The sequence below is a fragment of the Nanorana parkeri genome, unplaced genomic scaffold (assembly GCF_000935625.1).
Source record: "Nanorana parkeri isolate BGI_ZX_2015 unplaced genomic scaffold, ASM93562v1 scaffold309, whole genome shotgun sequence".
Lineage (NCBI taxonomy): Eukaryota > Metazoa > Chordata > Amphibia > Anura > Dicroglossidae > Nanorana > Nanorana parkeri.
This window is the reverse complement of record NW_017306577.1, coordinates 905,687-919,329: the sequence shown is the minus strand read 5'-3', so window position 1 is coordinate 919,329 and position 13,643 is coordinate 905,687. Positions and strand designations below refer to the sequence as shown.

At 47.6% G+C, this 13,643-nt stretch overlaps 1 long non-coding RNA gene across 1 annotated transcript in view; it reads left to right on the top strand.

The window, feature by feature from the left end:
• Nucleotides 1–13,643, top strand: part of LOC108788169 — a 380,303-nt gene that overhangs the window by 659 nt on the left and 366,001 nt on the right. The gene's annotated exons all lie outside the window — the stretch shown is intronic.

Sequence of the window (13,643 nt, the reverse complement as noted above, 5' to 3'; positions counted from 1 at the left end):
CCCACCCCCTTCTTTCCCCTCTCCTCCCCACCATCCTCTCCTCTGCACTGTCCACTCTCAATTAAATTTAACCAGCCCTCGACCAGCGCAAGCTTGAATATCATCCTTCTAATGCATCTGTCTACATATGTGACTGGAATAAGGGATGGAGCTAATTTGGGTTCAGATAGTGCACTCTGTTCTTGATGCATTTTATGGCTTCCTATGTATCAATGAAATACCTTCTCTGCTAAATTGCATTGGTGACTTCAGTATATATATATGTATTATTTTTTTTTTTGAAGAGCAAAGGGAGTCTCCCCCGGTGCTGGGGGAAAAAAAAATCTGTTACTTGTATCCGTTGCGATTTCCATGCTGTACGTTCTTTTATTTTAAAAGGCCAACTTGCTACACGCCGGAGCTTTCCGGTATTATAAGGATGAATATTTAAAGGGTGGAGGATCTTGGGTTTAGCTACAGGTACCGGATCATGGAGATGGAAGACGGACGCCGGAGCTTAGCCCCTTTACACGCTGCAGATCCGTGTTTGAAAAAAACCCCTTCGAGCCCCCTATTAAAAACCGCCGCTGACAGCGCGTAATTAAGTAGACTGTCCTCCGAATAGGTTTTGCATGGAGGAGATGGATTTGTGCATGGCTATCGCAGCTCAGATCCCTCATCTAATTGCTGTCTTCTCAGGCCGCGGTGATGTATGTACCGCGGGTAACATGGTATTAGAAAATGTATGAAAGCCAGGAGAGGTGAAGTAGCTTTTCCGAGCCGTGTCTCAGCCAGATGGAAGTGCAAGGCTCAGATATCGGCGAGCACATGTCAGGGGGGGAAAAAAATGGTTGTGATTTGCAATTTTCTATCCGTTCCTCCTGTCGCTGAAGCTCCACAGAGCCAGCCAGGAAACAAGGGATCCTCTTCTCCTTTTTTTTTTGGCTTATTATTTCATTTGCTGGCTTTTGAAGTGGCTGGAGATTGGCTCATTGGCTTTGCTCCTCAACGCCAGCGTTTCGGAAGCCCCCATTGCCTCTAATTTCTAGCTCCCGCTCTTGCACAATATTTGTTTAAATCTTACACACATCACCCTGTAGCTGCTGGGCGACCACAACCCCAGGTGGCAGCGCGCTGGGGTTTGTAGTGCTTTGGCAGATGCAGGGACAGGAGCCTTTTTTTTGGGGGGGGGGGGGTTTTTTTGGGGGCGAATTTTTGGGGCCCCCTAAATATTGTTTTATTTCCAGGGCTGAGCTGGCTGGCAGGTTATTAAAACAGCCATATGAAAGGGTCTTCGGAGCCTCAGCCGAGGCGGCCAACCAATACGGCAGAAGGGAAGGCGCTAAACGATACAAGACTGGGGAGCAATATCCATTCCTCTCATTTTCCTCCACTCGATCGCTGATTGTTTTATTTTAGTGTTGCATTTGGGCGCAGCGGGGGACGTGGGGAGGCGCGGGCACAGAGTAATTCTTCGGATAAGTAGGAAGGATGGAATATATATCTCAGGCTTTGCAACAAGTCAGGTGTTCTGCAAATGTTGGGTTGGCCAAACTTTTAACATAACTCCTGGTGTTTATTGTAACCAGTGTGAAGAGGGGGGACCTACTATTTGTGCAGACTGTGCGGCTGTACAAGGGCCCTCTGGGACTCAGGGGCCCAGTTATACCAGATGTGGGTCAGGCCGCTGTGAATTATGTTGAACGCATTTCCCGTTTCCTCTTGACATCATCCAAACTGGAACCAAACGGTGCTTGCTCTTTGACTCAGTTACATAGTATGAATCATGAGAAAGTTCTGCATATCACACAGGTTCCTTCTGCAACTCTCTGTCCATTAACAGTTTTTTTGTCCATAGATTTCTATGAGGCTTGTATTCAGAATGGAAGTGAATTGTTTGGTTTGATACCTGTTGTATATTATGAACCATGAGAGAGCCATTTACAAAGGCAACTGTCCGTCCGTCCGTCCGTCCGTCCGTCATGACTATTGCACATGAGCCTCTGGGGGGAAAACATCACCAAAGTGCCCATGTGTACCACACCTCATGCTCCTTGTTGGATAGTCATCCCCTCTCTCAGCTGCTCCTGTTTCCCATAAATAGACGATTTCTGTCCAATATCCAGGACTTTTGGAGAATGTGTACCGAGGTTCCTAATTGGCGTCCCGGCATCTTGCAGGTGCAGCCTCCAATAAGCTCCCCCTGTGCCCAGCTCTTCCATAATACCTTGTCATGGATATTTCGCGCTGTAGACGGTTCACTAAGATCCGCGGTGGAAAGCCGACTGCAAAATGTAAATTTTATTGAGCTGTAGGGGTTTTACTGAAGGCGAAATTCACACAACCACAGGAGGAGCCGTGAATAATTCAACAAAGTGGCAGAGGGGAATATAAATAACAAAATAAATAAAAAACTAGCTGATTTTGAGTCCTCCCTGCCAAAGGGATCTGATAAAAAAAACAAAATGCTTGCGTGAGGACGTGAGAAGCCTCGGGTGGAAGCTGGTATTCCTTGACTTCGGTAATGACAATTGATAGCAGAACAGTCACCTGGATGTCAGGAACACAATGACCCTATTTGAGATCTCTCATACAGAAGAGTTTACCCGAAAAGTAACCTAGCATGTCCTCACCTTTCTGTGCTTCTGAGCCGCAACCATGTGACTCACCCCCCCCCCCCTTTTCCCCACCATGTGACTGCTCTAGGTGTCTTGATTGGTGCAGTTCTGCCACTTAGGGGGAAGGGGAGTCCATAGCCCCGTATAAGCTCTGACAAGTTGGTTTGGAGCTTACACAGGGCTTTCCCTGGACCCAGCAGCTAAACAGAGCAGATTGAGGAAAGGTTAGTAAGTGGGTGGTGTAGTTGGGTGTGTGCATTTTCAGAAGGAGATCAGAGGACAGAAAGTTATCCTTGTTGGCTTTTGCATGGTGGCCCCTGTCATGTCACAAGGTTCAAAAAAGATTAAAGGAGAACTATGAGGTGGGTGCTTTTCACTCACCTCATAGTTCTAGCCGACCTGTGACAATGAGACTGTCACAGGTCGGCTCAGTAGATCGGGAGGTGAGCGAACACATACCAGCGTTCGCTCACTTCTCGATCCTGTCACGGCTCTCTGCCGTGACAGGGGAGGGGCTGGATTCCCCCCTTCCCCCTCTGATCCTCCAGCGCTGACTGGCGGAACGGACAGGGGAGGGGGCGGGTACAGCTGGCTCTGCCTCTAGATAGGCAGAGCCAGCTGTCAGTCACGCAGCTGGGCGGATCCCGGCATATTTGTCGGGATCCGCTTCAGCTGCGGTGTCTTAGTATACTGCGAGCAGCAGCTCCCTATATACTGAGCCTAGTATAGTTTGTGTCCTCCCGTTACCCTAAGGAGAACTATGGGGAAAAGACTTAACCCCATAGTTCTCCCTTAAAGGCCTTGCAAACTTGTGACACCCAATGGCTGGTTCCTGTAGGCCATAAAACATAAAGGTGGATATCAATTATTAAAGGTCTTGTGATACTGTGCTCGATGTTACACATATTGCAACAATTACCTGTGTCTGCCTGAACCCCTTTCAAACCTCTAGAGCAGGAAGCCATTGTAAGTGGGAGGAGTCTTTCTAATGCAGCAGGCAGAAGTTGACACAATAGCACAATTTTAATGCAAAAATGCTCCTCAGGGGTGGGGCTGGTGAGGTCCCGGCCACTCACATTGTTGCATTCTCAACTTTATTTTGTCTTATATTAACCCATATAAGATGCTCATATAAGACTCCTTCTAACTGTATTAAAAGTTATCCTCGTTGGCTTATGCATGGTGGCACCTGCCATGTCACAAGGTTGAAACAAGATGAAAGACCGTGCAAGCCTTTAAACTTGTGACACTTGATGATTGGTTCCTGTAGGCCATAAAAACATAAAGGTGGACGCCAATGGCCTTGTGATACTGTGCTTGATGTTACACATATTGCAACAATTGCCTGTGCCTGCCGGAACCCCTTTTTAAACCTCTACAGCAGGAACCATTGTAAGTGGGAGGAACCCCCTGTAATGCAGAAGGTTGATACAATAGAACAATTTTATTGCAAAAATGTTCCTCAGGGGCGGGGCTGGAGAGGTCGTGGCCACTGACATGGTTGCATTCTCATTTTTGTTGCCTTATTATAATTCATATAATTAATTTGCTAAATTAAAAATGATCCTTGTTGCCTTATGATTGGTGGCACCTGTCATGTCACAAGGTTAAAAAAAAATGAAAATAAAGACCTTGCAAGCCTTTATATTTGTGACACTCAATGGCCGGTTCCTGTAGGCCATAAAAACATAAAGTTGGACACCAAGGCCTTGTAATACTGTGCTTGAGGTTAAAGGAGAACTATGGGGTTAGGGCTTTTCCCCATAGTTCTCCTTAGGGTAACAGGAGGACACAAACTAGCGTCCTCCCGTCACCCTAGGCTCAGTATACCGCGAGCTGCAGCTCCTTGTATACTGAGGCGCCGCAGCCAGAGTGGATCCCGACATCAATGTCTGGATCCGCCCAGCTGCGTGAGTGACAGCTGGCTCTGCCTATCTAGAGCCAGAGCCAGCTGTACCCGCCCCCTCCCCCGTCCCGCCAGTCAGCGCTGGCGGATCGGAGCTGGGAGGGGGGAATCCAGCCCCTCCCCTGTCACGGCAGAGAGTCTCATTGTCACAGCTCGGCTAGAACTAGGAGGTGAGTGAAAAGCCCCTCCCCCTCATAGTTCTCCTTTAATATCTTTGGGCTCTGTGTATAAAGGTGAGGGAGCTGCTATTTTGCTACAGGTGCCATATGGATGGAGTGTGCTCCTGGCTATTTGGAGCGAGTAGAACAGATGCCGCATCAGAGAGAAGTGTCAGGTGGGGGAGGAGCATAGAGAATAAACAGCAGATTGTTAGCTTGAGTGTCAGCTGAGAGTCGGGTCAGCTGTTGCTATGGTTCCCGAAATATCTCTTTTTTTTTTTTTTTAATCAAATGATATTACGACATATTATTGGTTGTATCTTGTTGGTTCACACGAGATGCAGAGCGCTCTGGGCCGATTCTGGCCAGAACGCACTACATCGCATTGCGGCCGGCTCACTATGTTGTGGGGCACGAGGGGGCGTGGTGGTCCATTGAAGTAAATGGCGCCATAGCCACGCCCTCCGGCCGAAATGCGATTGACTGCATGGGATCGCAAGGCACATTATGTCTGCAGTCCGGTCCGAACAAAATGCTGCAAGCACTATTTTGATCGGACTGGACCGGACTGGACCGCAGGCATATTGTGCCTTGCGATCCCGTGCGGCTGATCGCATTGAGGCCAGAGGGCGTGTTTTAGTGTGTTATCTATATATACTGTATATATATTAGGCATGCACCGATACCATTTTATCGATACCGAGTACCGATAGCATGGAGACGGCTTTCCGAGCAATCAGGAAGCCAGGAGCCGGGTCATTACCCACTGCCTGGCTTCCTGATTGGCCGGGAAGCCAGCTCCCTGCTTTTTGCTCAATGCTGATGGGCCGGGACGCTGGCTGCGAATGAATCAGCATTGAGCCGGCATGGAGTGTCATGAGCATGGATGTGCCAGAATGCCCAGCCAATCTGCATGGAGCCGGCTTCCCGGCCAATCAGGAAGCCGGGAGGCGGGTCTAAGGCCTTGTTCACACCAAATGCAGAGCAGATCCGCTCAGGTTTCTGCACACGCAGTGCAGTGGGTTGTGCTGTGTTTTTGCCGCGTTTTTGATGCGTTCCGGGCCGTTTTTGTTAAAAAAATGTTTTTCTTTTTTAGTTTAACATGGGCTTTCAGTGCGTTCCAGGCATTTGCATGCGTTTTTGATGCGTTTGCAGATCCAGAGCAGGTAAAATAGGGCCTGCTGCAGTTTTTTCACCTGCTCTGGATCTGGTCTGGATCCGCATGCTGCGATGTGAACTGGAGCAAAAAATACCATTGGAATACATTGGACGCAGTTTTGATCTGGTCTGCACCTGCTCCGCGCTTGGTGTGAACAAGGCCTTAAGAAATCTGCTTACTGAGACTGATTTTAGCTCTCACCTGGTCATGGGGGGGTGGGGTGGGTGCGTGTGTTATTAGAAACCTGTCTCCCACAATAAGGAGATAATGGGATGCTTTGGTTTTGGGTCACATGACATACAGTATCTAAGCAATAGATCATGTGGCCTGCTGAGGGCATGTGGCCTGGAATCAGACCTATAGCTCTGCAGTCAGCAAAGCTCATGATCCATGCTGATTGGAAAGCTCTAGCTCTGATTCATAGGGGGACTAGGGATGAGCTTAGGTTGGACCGAACCTGAGCTAATCCGAACACAGAAGCTCCAAGGGTCTCCCGTCCAATCAGCTGCGGGCTGGGACATTCCCCTCCATGTGTCATTTACCTAATATAGTCATGTAGCCATATAAGGTCAATGATGTCATTGCAACCTGCCCCTTTGCTTACACCAAGCTCCCAGGGGGAGAATTCCCACCCTGCAGTTGATCGGGTGGCACGGAAGGAACTTCCTTCTGTGTTCGGGATGACCTCCGTCCAGGTTTAGTCCAAACCTGAGCTCATCCCTACAGAGGTCGTGCCAGATTTCTGCACCTGTCCAAACATTCCCCTCACTTTCCATCTTGGTGACACAATCGGAAGTGAAAACAAATCATGCCACTGGGGACGCACACCAATAAAGAACCCAAAGAGGTTGCAACTTTGTATCCAAGACCTGAGACTGAGACCCAAAAAAAGGAAACGATTATTTGACTTTGTATTCTGCAGAATGGAAGTCGCCCTACGCACAGTTGTATTGGGGTTCAGTGGATGGTCAACAGCAGCTCTCTATTCGGCACTGGGCAGCCGTTCTGTGTGATGAGGGGGCAGGGATTACACCCCATTGGCTGCTGCCCGGCTGGATGATGCTTCACGCTGCGCCCGGAACAAGGTGAGGGGAGCAGCGTGAAGCATGTAGGGCCCAGGACGGGAGGAAGAGGTCCCGGGAATGACATTCCCGGTTACCGGGATAATAAATATCCTGGTAATCAGCGGTCACCAGGGGCCCCTTCCTCCTGTCCTGGGCCCCCTCCAAGTGGCGGAACTCCAGGGCCCGGCCGCGACCTCTGCGACCCTGGTAGTTCCGCCACTGGATTGGCTGCAATGAGCAAGACTCCATTTTGTACAGGCGGCCTATAATGTGACTGCTCTCTGTCAGGGAATTGAACACAAACCTGGATGTGTAATGTATCGTCGTCCCCCCCTAGCACTCCATTGTATTTATCCAGCAAGACAAGCCACCAGGGAGTCAGATGAGGATTGAAAGAGCTACAGGGAATCCCCGCGTATCACCCGGCAACAAAGCGCAGGAATGTGAACCTAATACAACCAGACCGAAGAGAGTGACGGCACACAATATGCGTCCTCACCTTAGTGTAGTCTTGTCTTTGGCCTAATTCACCTTACAGCATGGAAGCCATGTTCTTCCCACAGATCTTCCTCATTTGTTAACAAAATGCTCCTGATTGCAAAATTGTACTCTGGACTCCCTTGTACAGTTCTACCGGCTCCTCTCCTGGACTGAAATGTCTTCCTCTGATTTCACTGCACACTGCGAGCTTCTCATAATGTGCATTAGAAGCTGCAACAAGTCAGATAGAGCTCCGCCTCATTCCCTGGCTGGAGGATGTCCATCTTCTAGCCCTTTCCTCCCCAGTCTGTCCCTGACCCCGCCCCTTTCATTCATTGGATTTCAGTTCTTTCAATCATGGAGGCTCAGCACCACATGTGGGTGTTACCTAGGGCGGTCTGTATGCAAATACTGCCAGCTTAGGAACGCCCACTTCTCCAGACTGTGAAGTCCCCTGAAAAACAGGCAAGTGCCATTCTCCTGGCAAATGCCAAATCCAGACACGTACATCAGATTGCCTGACAGGGAAACATGATTTGTCACTCCATAGTGCAGTTCATGTACCCATCGCACTCAGAGCCACTGCTCCAAAAATGGAAGGTGGGTGCAGCAGGTATGAACTGGTAGCTTCCGACAAAATATCAGTAAAGGATGGACACCAGCACTCCAAAGCATGTTCAGTATGTGTTTATTAACATACTAGTTGCAAATAGAACACTCTAAACAACAGTTTGGGGTCTCACAGGATCCCCTTCATCAGGCAAACAAGTGTCTTCATTTGTTTGCCTGATGAAGGGGATCCAGTGAGACCCCGAAACATTGCATAGAGTGTTCTACTTGCACAGTGCCAGTGTCCATCCTTCACTGATATTTTGTCGGAAGCCACCCGCTGACACCTGCTGCACCCACCCTCCATTTTTGGAGCAGCGTCTCTGAGTGCGATGGGTACCCGGACTGTATCACACTTCTCCAGACTGACACCCACCCATAAAGGCATTTTGGTATTTGCATGTGCCCAAAGACTCCCACTAACACACTGATACCTCTCAAGTGCTCCCCCGCCTCTCCTTCCTCCATTGCAGCCACCACCAAAATGCCCAATGTTGGGTTAGTGTCGGAGCTTAGTGAGAGTGCCGATGCCACTTCCTCTGTCATGTGACCTAGGGAGGCCTGCATGCAAATTCACTCTGCCTAGGAATGCCCATTCTTATACACCGGCACCCGCCCATCAAGGCATTTTGATATTTTCTCCTCCCAAGAGCCCGCCCACTGCTTGCATCAGGGCTGAGGACCCATGTGAGCAGTACTGAGGCATGGTGCTGTGATGTTTTCAGGAAGCTATATACAGCACCCTGCCGGTCCCTCCCACCAGCCATGACCTGGTTGCATTGCAAAGCACAGCAACCCAGTGATGACATCACGGGACTCAAATAAGGTATGTAATAAAAAGGGAAAAAGGATTTATTTAAAATTGTAATTAGCCTGTTGATGAGGGGGGAGGGAGGAACCAGGAAAGGCAAAATATGAGCAAATTCAATTCCAACTTTAATCTAAATAGGAATTTCAGTGATTGCATTTAGATCTACTTCAGTGGAAAACGATCATTTCCTTTATTTCTCATCTACACCCAATAAGCGTCCAACATCCCGCGCTGCCATTTTTGTGATATTTGCATGCAATCATAGTCTCGAGAGAGAGAGCGTAATTCCGAACGATCGGAAAAGGGCTATTAAAACAGCAGCTGCTGCAGTCGCTGTCTGTTATAACTTCTCGTATCTGTATGATGGCTTGTAAAAATCTTTGCAATCTCCAAGAAGAAGTAACAATTTCATCCCGAGCCCGGTGAATGACACGGGTCGGACTTTATTGGCAAATAATAGGATTACATTAAACCATTAGAGGCAACGTCGCCTGGTTACTGGAATGCTTTTGAAGAGAATCCTAATGGCACAGGTAGGGCTGGAAAAGCTGCCACTGTAATAGTCCATATTTTTTACTGTTCTTTTATATTTTATGTGAGCGTTTTTTTTTTTTGTAGCAGTTGCTCTATCCAGCGTTAGGCTGCGCTAGGAAGGGCCATGGAGGAAAAAAAGGATTAAAAAGATACAATGAGTCACATTGTGTCACATATTAGGCACTGTGATCTACATAGTAAAGGCAGCAATTGTCTGCGGAGCCAACATGCTAGTATGTATGATCATTAAATATCTGGGTCACTACAGCCCCGAGGTAGGGTTGGAAGTTTGCTCAGGTAGAGAGGTTGTCACGTTCCTGTGTGTCCTCCAGCTGCCTCCTGTGCGTCTGTGACAATGGACAGCAATGGAAATAGCACACGGATACAGAAGGCAGATCCATTTGCTGTGGACTTGTAGTGACCCTTTGTGTTGTTTGAGACACAGAGTTAAAGGATATCTAAAGCCAACATTTCCTTGGATTTCATTTTGTATAGAGGAGAGAATGGTTACAATGTTGGTAGTTTTCTCGTTGTCTATGTCTCAGTCCGGTGTATCCTACCGTCATACAGCACTGGACATTTCTGGTAGTGTTGGATGTTGGTGTCTCCCTTCCCATAATATAGTTCCTTCCTGAAACTCCTTCCTTACCGCGGTGTCCTGGATCCAAAACCTAGGGGAAAGCATGGTTACAATGTTGCTATTTTTCTTGTTGTCTATGTCTCATTGGGAAGTCCGGTGTCTCCTACCATCATACAGCACTTGACATATCCAGTAGTGTTGGATGTTGGTTTCTCCCTTCCTGTAATATAGTTCCTTCCTCCAACCCCTACAAAACTACAGTGTCCTGGATCCAAAACCCAGAGGATGGAGATAATGGTTACAATGTTGGTGTTTTTCTCATTGTCTCTGCCCCATTGGGGAGTTCAGGTATCTTCTACCGTCACACACGTCAGCACTTGACATATCCAGTAGTGCTGGAAGTCGGTGTCTCCTTTCCTGTAATATAGTTCCTTCCTCCAACCCCTACAAAACCACGGTGTCCTGGATCCAAAACTTAGGGGCAGGAGAGAATGGTTACCATTGTTGGTATTTTTCTTGTTTTCTATTCCTCAATGGGAAGTCCGGTGTCTCCTACCATCGTACACCACTTGACATATCCAGTAGTGTCGGATGCCAGTGTCTCCCTTCCCCTAATGTAGTTCCTTCCTCCAACCCATGGATTACCGCTGTGTCCTGGAACCAAAACCTAGGGGAAGAACACAGGTATGACACTCCAGGAAGTGTCCAATCTGCAAGATTCTTATAGAGGCTGCAGTGCCGAAGGGAAGGTAGGAGACACGGACTGCTATAAAAGCCCTTCTATTGTAGGCAACGTTCATCTGGATTTTTTTAGGTGACTGACAGGGTCACTTGCTCTTTCAGACCTATGTGGTGCTATAATGCAATAAAAAAAAGTCCATTACAGCAATGGATGACAATGCATATACTGTGGTACGTCCCAATGCCATTCATTTTAAATGGCACCCCAACAGACTCAACCGAGGTACCCCAACATCATGAATATTAGGTCTCCAAAAAACATATTTTCATTTCACCGTAATCTAGATGGATACACAAAACAAAGTTGTATGGGGCTGAGATGAGAAGAAAACCACAATAAAGGTGAGCCAGTTTAAAAGAATTTACAAAGCTTTTATTAACATAGAAAACATTAAAATACCCATAAAAACAGATCACCATTGTTAGCAGAGGATTATCAAAGTCTTGAGGAGCAGGACTAATTAGTTGCCTCTATTTATACACAAAGGTATGCAAGTTCCTTGATGGGCTGGCAGCATCTCCTACTGGGTTTTAATAGAGGATTATTTTTCTAAGTACTTGGATTGTAATACAATACCTACAATTAAGTGAATGTGGGTAGAAATATGCTATTGTAGTCCCCATATGTGCATATGTTGCATTAATGATTTGGCATTTGTGAACCATAGATTACTTCACTCACCTCCCTGATGAAGCGATGACACTCTATGTGTACCAAACGCCTTTGCATATCCAGTTATGGCTTTGTAAAAGTAGCAGTGACATCATCACCGTGCTGTACATAGCCAGTGCAGAGAGCAGAACTGTGGGAGGGACTCACTAAAGGAACCTACAGGAGGGGGGCGGAAACAATATCGGTCACCCTGCAGAAGCAGAGAGAGCAGCATTGACCGGTCTTTATTACAGGAGGGGGCTGGAGACAGAGCCGTATTTACTCTCTCTGCCGCCCCAATGCCAGGCTCCTCAATGCACCCCCCCATATGCCAGGCTGCATACAAGTGATCTTGTACAAAACAAGTGGCGGCTTCCCCGCTGTACATTTAGCTCTGCTTGCCCAAAGGAGGGCTAAATGTAGAAGACAACAACCCGCCCGGCGCCCGGAACTGCATGTCCCAGGAGTCAGGACATAGGAATTCCACACCCCTGCTGCCCCTCTACTCCCTGCTGCCCCGAGGCCGGGCCTCGGTTGGCCTTGTGGGAAATCCGGCCCTTGGGTGGAGACAAGAGAGCAGCAGTGACCGGTCTTTATTACAGGAAGCTCCAAGTTTCTGCACAGATCTGGATGAAATACACAAAGTTCATGAGATTCAAGGAAGAATACAAATGGATCTTGTATGAGGACAATATTTGTTGATCCCGGAGTTCAGCTTTAAATAGGTACTTCCAGTTTCCTTATTGACTCATGTAGCCCCATCATGTTGTAGGTTCCTATATATTAATGACCTACATTGATACAATGTAGGTCAATATAGGTTCATATATAAGACATTTCCAGGTATATACTATGAGGACTGGTGCAGACTTCGATGATCCCGGGATCGCACCATCCCGTATTGACTTCAGTGGGGTTAGATCTGCGTGGCAATCGCTGAAAAAAGGTACATGTATCTTTTTTATCGACATGTACCGTGTGGCTTTTTTAAACCGTGATCGTGCGTGATTGCACGGGAGGTATCGCTTCGGGAAACTGCGCAATCTGCCTGGGGGGACTGGGGTGCCATTAGAAAATAATGGCACCGCCAGCGCGATCGGCGGTGGTGTGTGATTCTGTGTCCGTGCAGTCATCCGCGCGGTTTCGTGCATGATTGTCACGGATCGCCCAGGTGTGAACCTGGCCTTCAATGGCAACAATATTGACAGTGATAAAAAGATACAGCAGCTTAATAGAAGCGCAGCAGGAGGATACATTGTATCCATTGACATTCTTTACACCCAGTGTGACAATAAGAGGACATCTATCTGCGTTCTGTCACTCTGCCCCTTCCTCACCAGAGCCCACCCCGAGTCCTGGAATTCTATAATCCCATTAATATAGTTTACCTTTGATAAATGATTGCCATAGAACGCGTCTACTAAACACGAGCCGGGCTTTCCGAATCCGCCATCTCATAACTCATCGCTATTTGCATTGCAGAAAAGATAGAATAATCTCTTTACATCGCTGCTCCTAGTTATGTATCTGTGCATGGCCTGCGACCATCCGTCTTGGAATCGCCGCCTCTTTCGCCTAAAAGAACAGAATACGCAAATGTCTTCCGTGCCCCCGTAACATATAAGAGGGGAGGTTGGTCTATCATTTTCGTGTGAAGACTGAAATAAGATAACCGTCACCGCTGCTTTACAAGGTAATATCTGCAAAGGCATTGGGTGCGCACACAAAGTGGATTTATGTCCTTTGCGGCTACTGAGGAATACTGTATATTTGAATGAACGTTTTTGTGCTCACCCACATACAACACACAATCAGAGAACACTGATCTCGCACACTCAAACAATACTCAAGCCAACCAGAAAAGAAAAATTGGCAATATGGGCGTGGCCAAAGGAAGACGGATCAATAAATATACGTAATGTACAAAATGTGCAGCAAATATGTCTCAGGTGAGAAGATGGAAAAAGGTGAACCGTTATCGCGGTCAGATGGGTGTTGGGTGGGGAAGCAATTTAGGCAATGTTACTTTTTAAGAAGACATCCGGTTTTGTCTGGGAGGTAATTTCAACGTGCGCCAGTGACGCGGAAATGTATAATCATTCAGTGCGTTCTCGGCGGTGACTCATGCAGAGACGGCTCCCACCGCCTGAATACTGATGAAAAGCAAAAATCTCCCAGCTCAGCCCTTTCCCATTCACGCTGGGAATACATTTCTGTAGGGAGAATAAATCGTAATTTTACATCTTCGGCCATCACTGCCACAAGTCAGACTGATCTGCACCCCCTCCCTCTCTCTTCCCCCATCTATCTACCCCCCTTCTCTCTCTCTCTCTCTCCCCCTTCTCTATATCT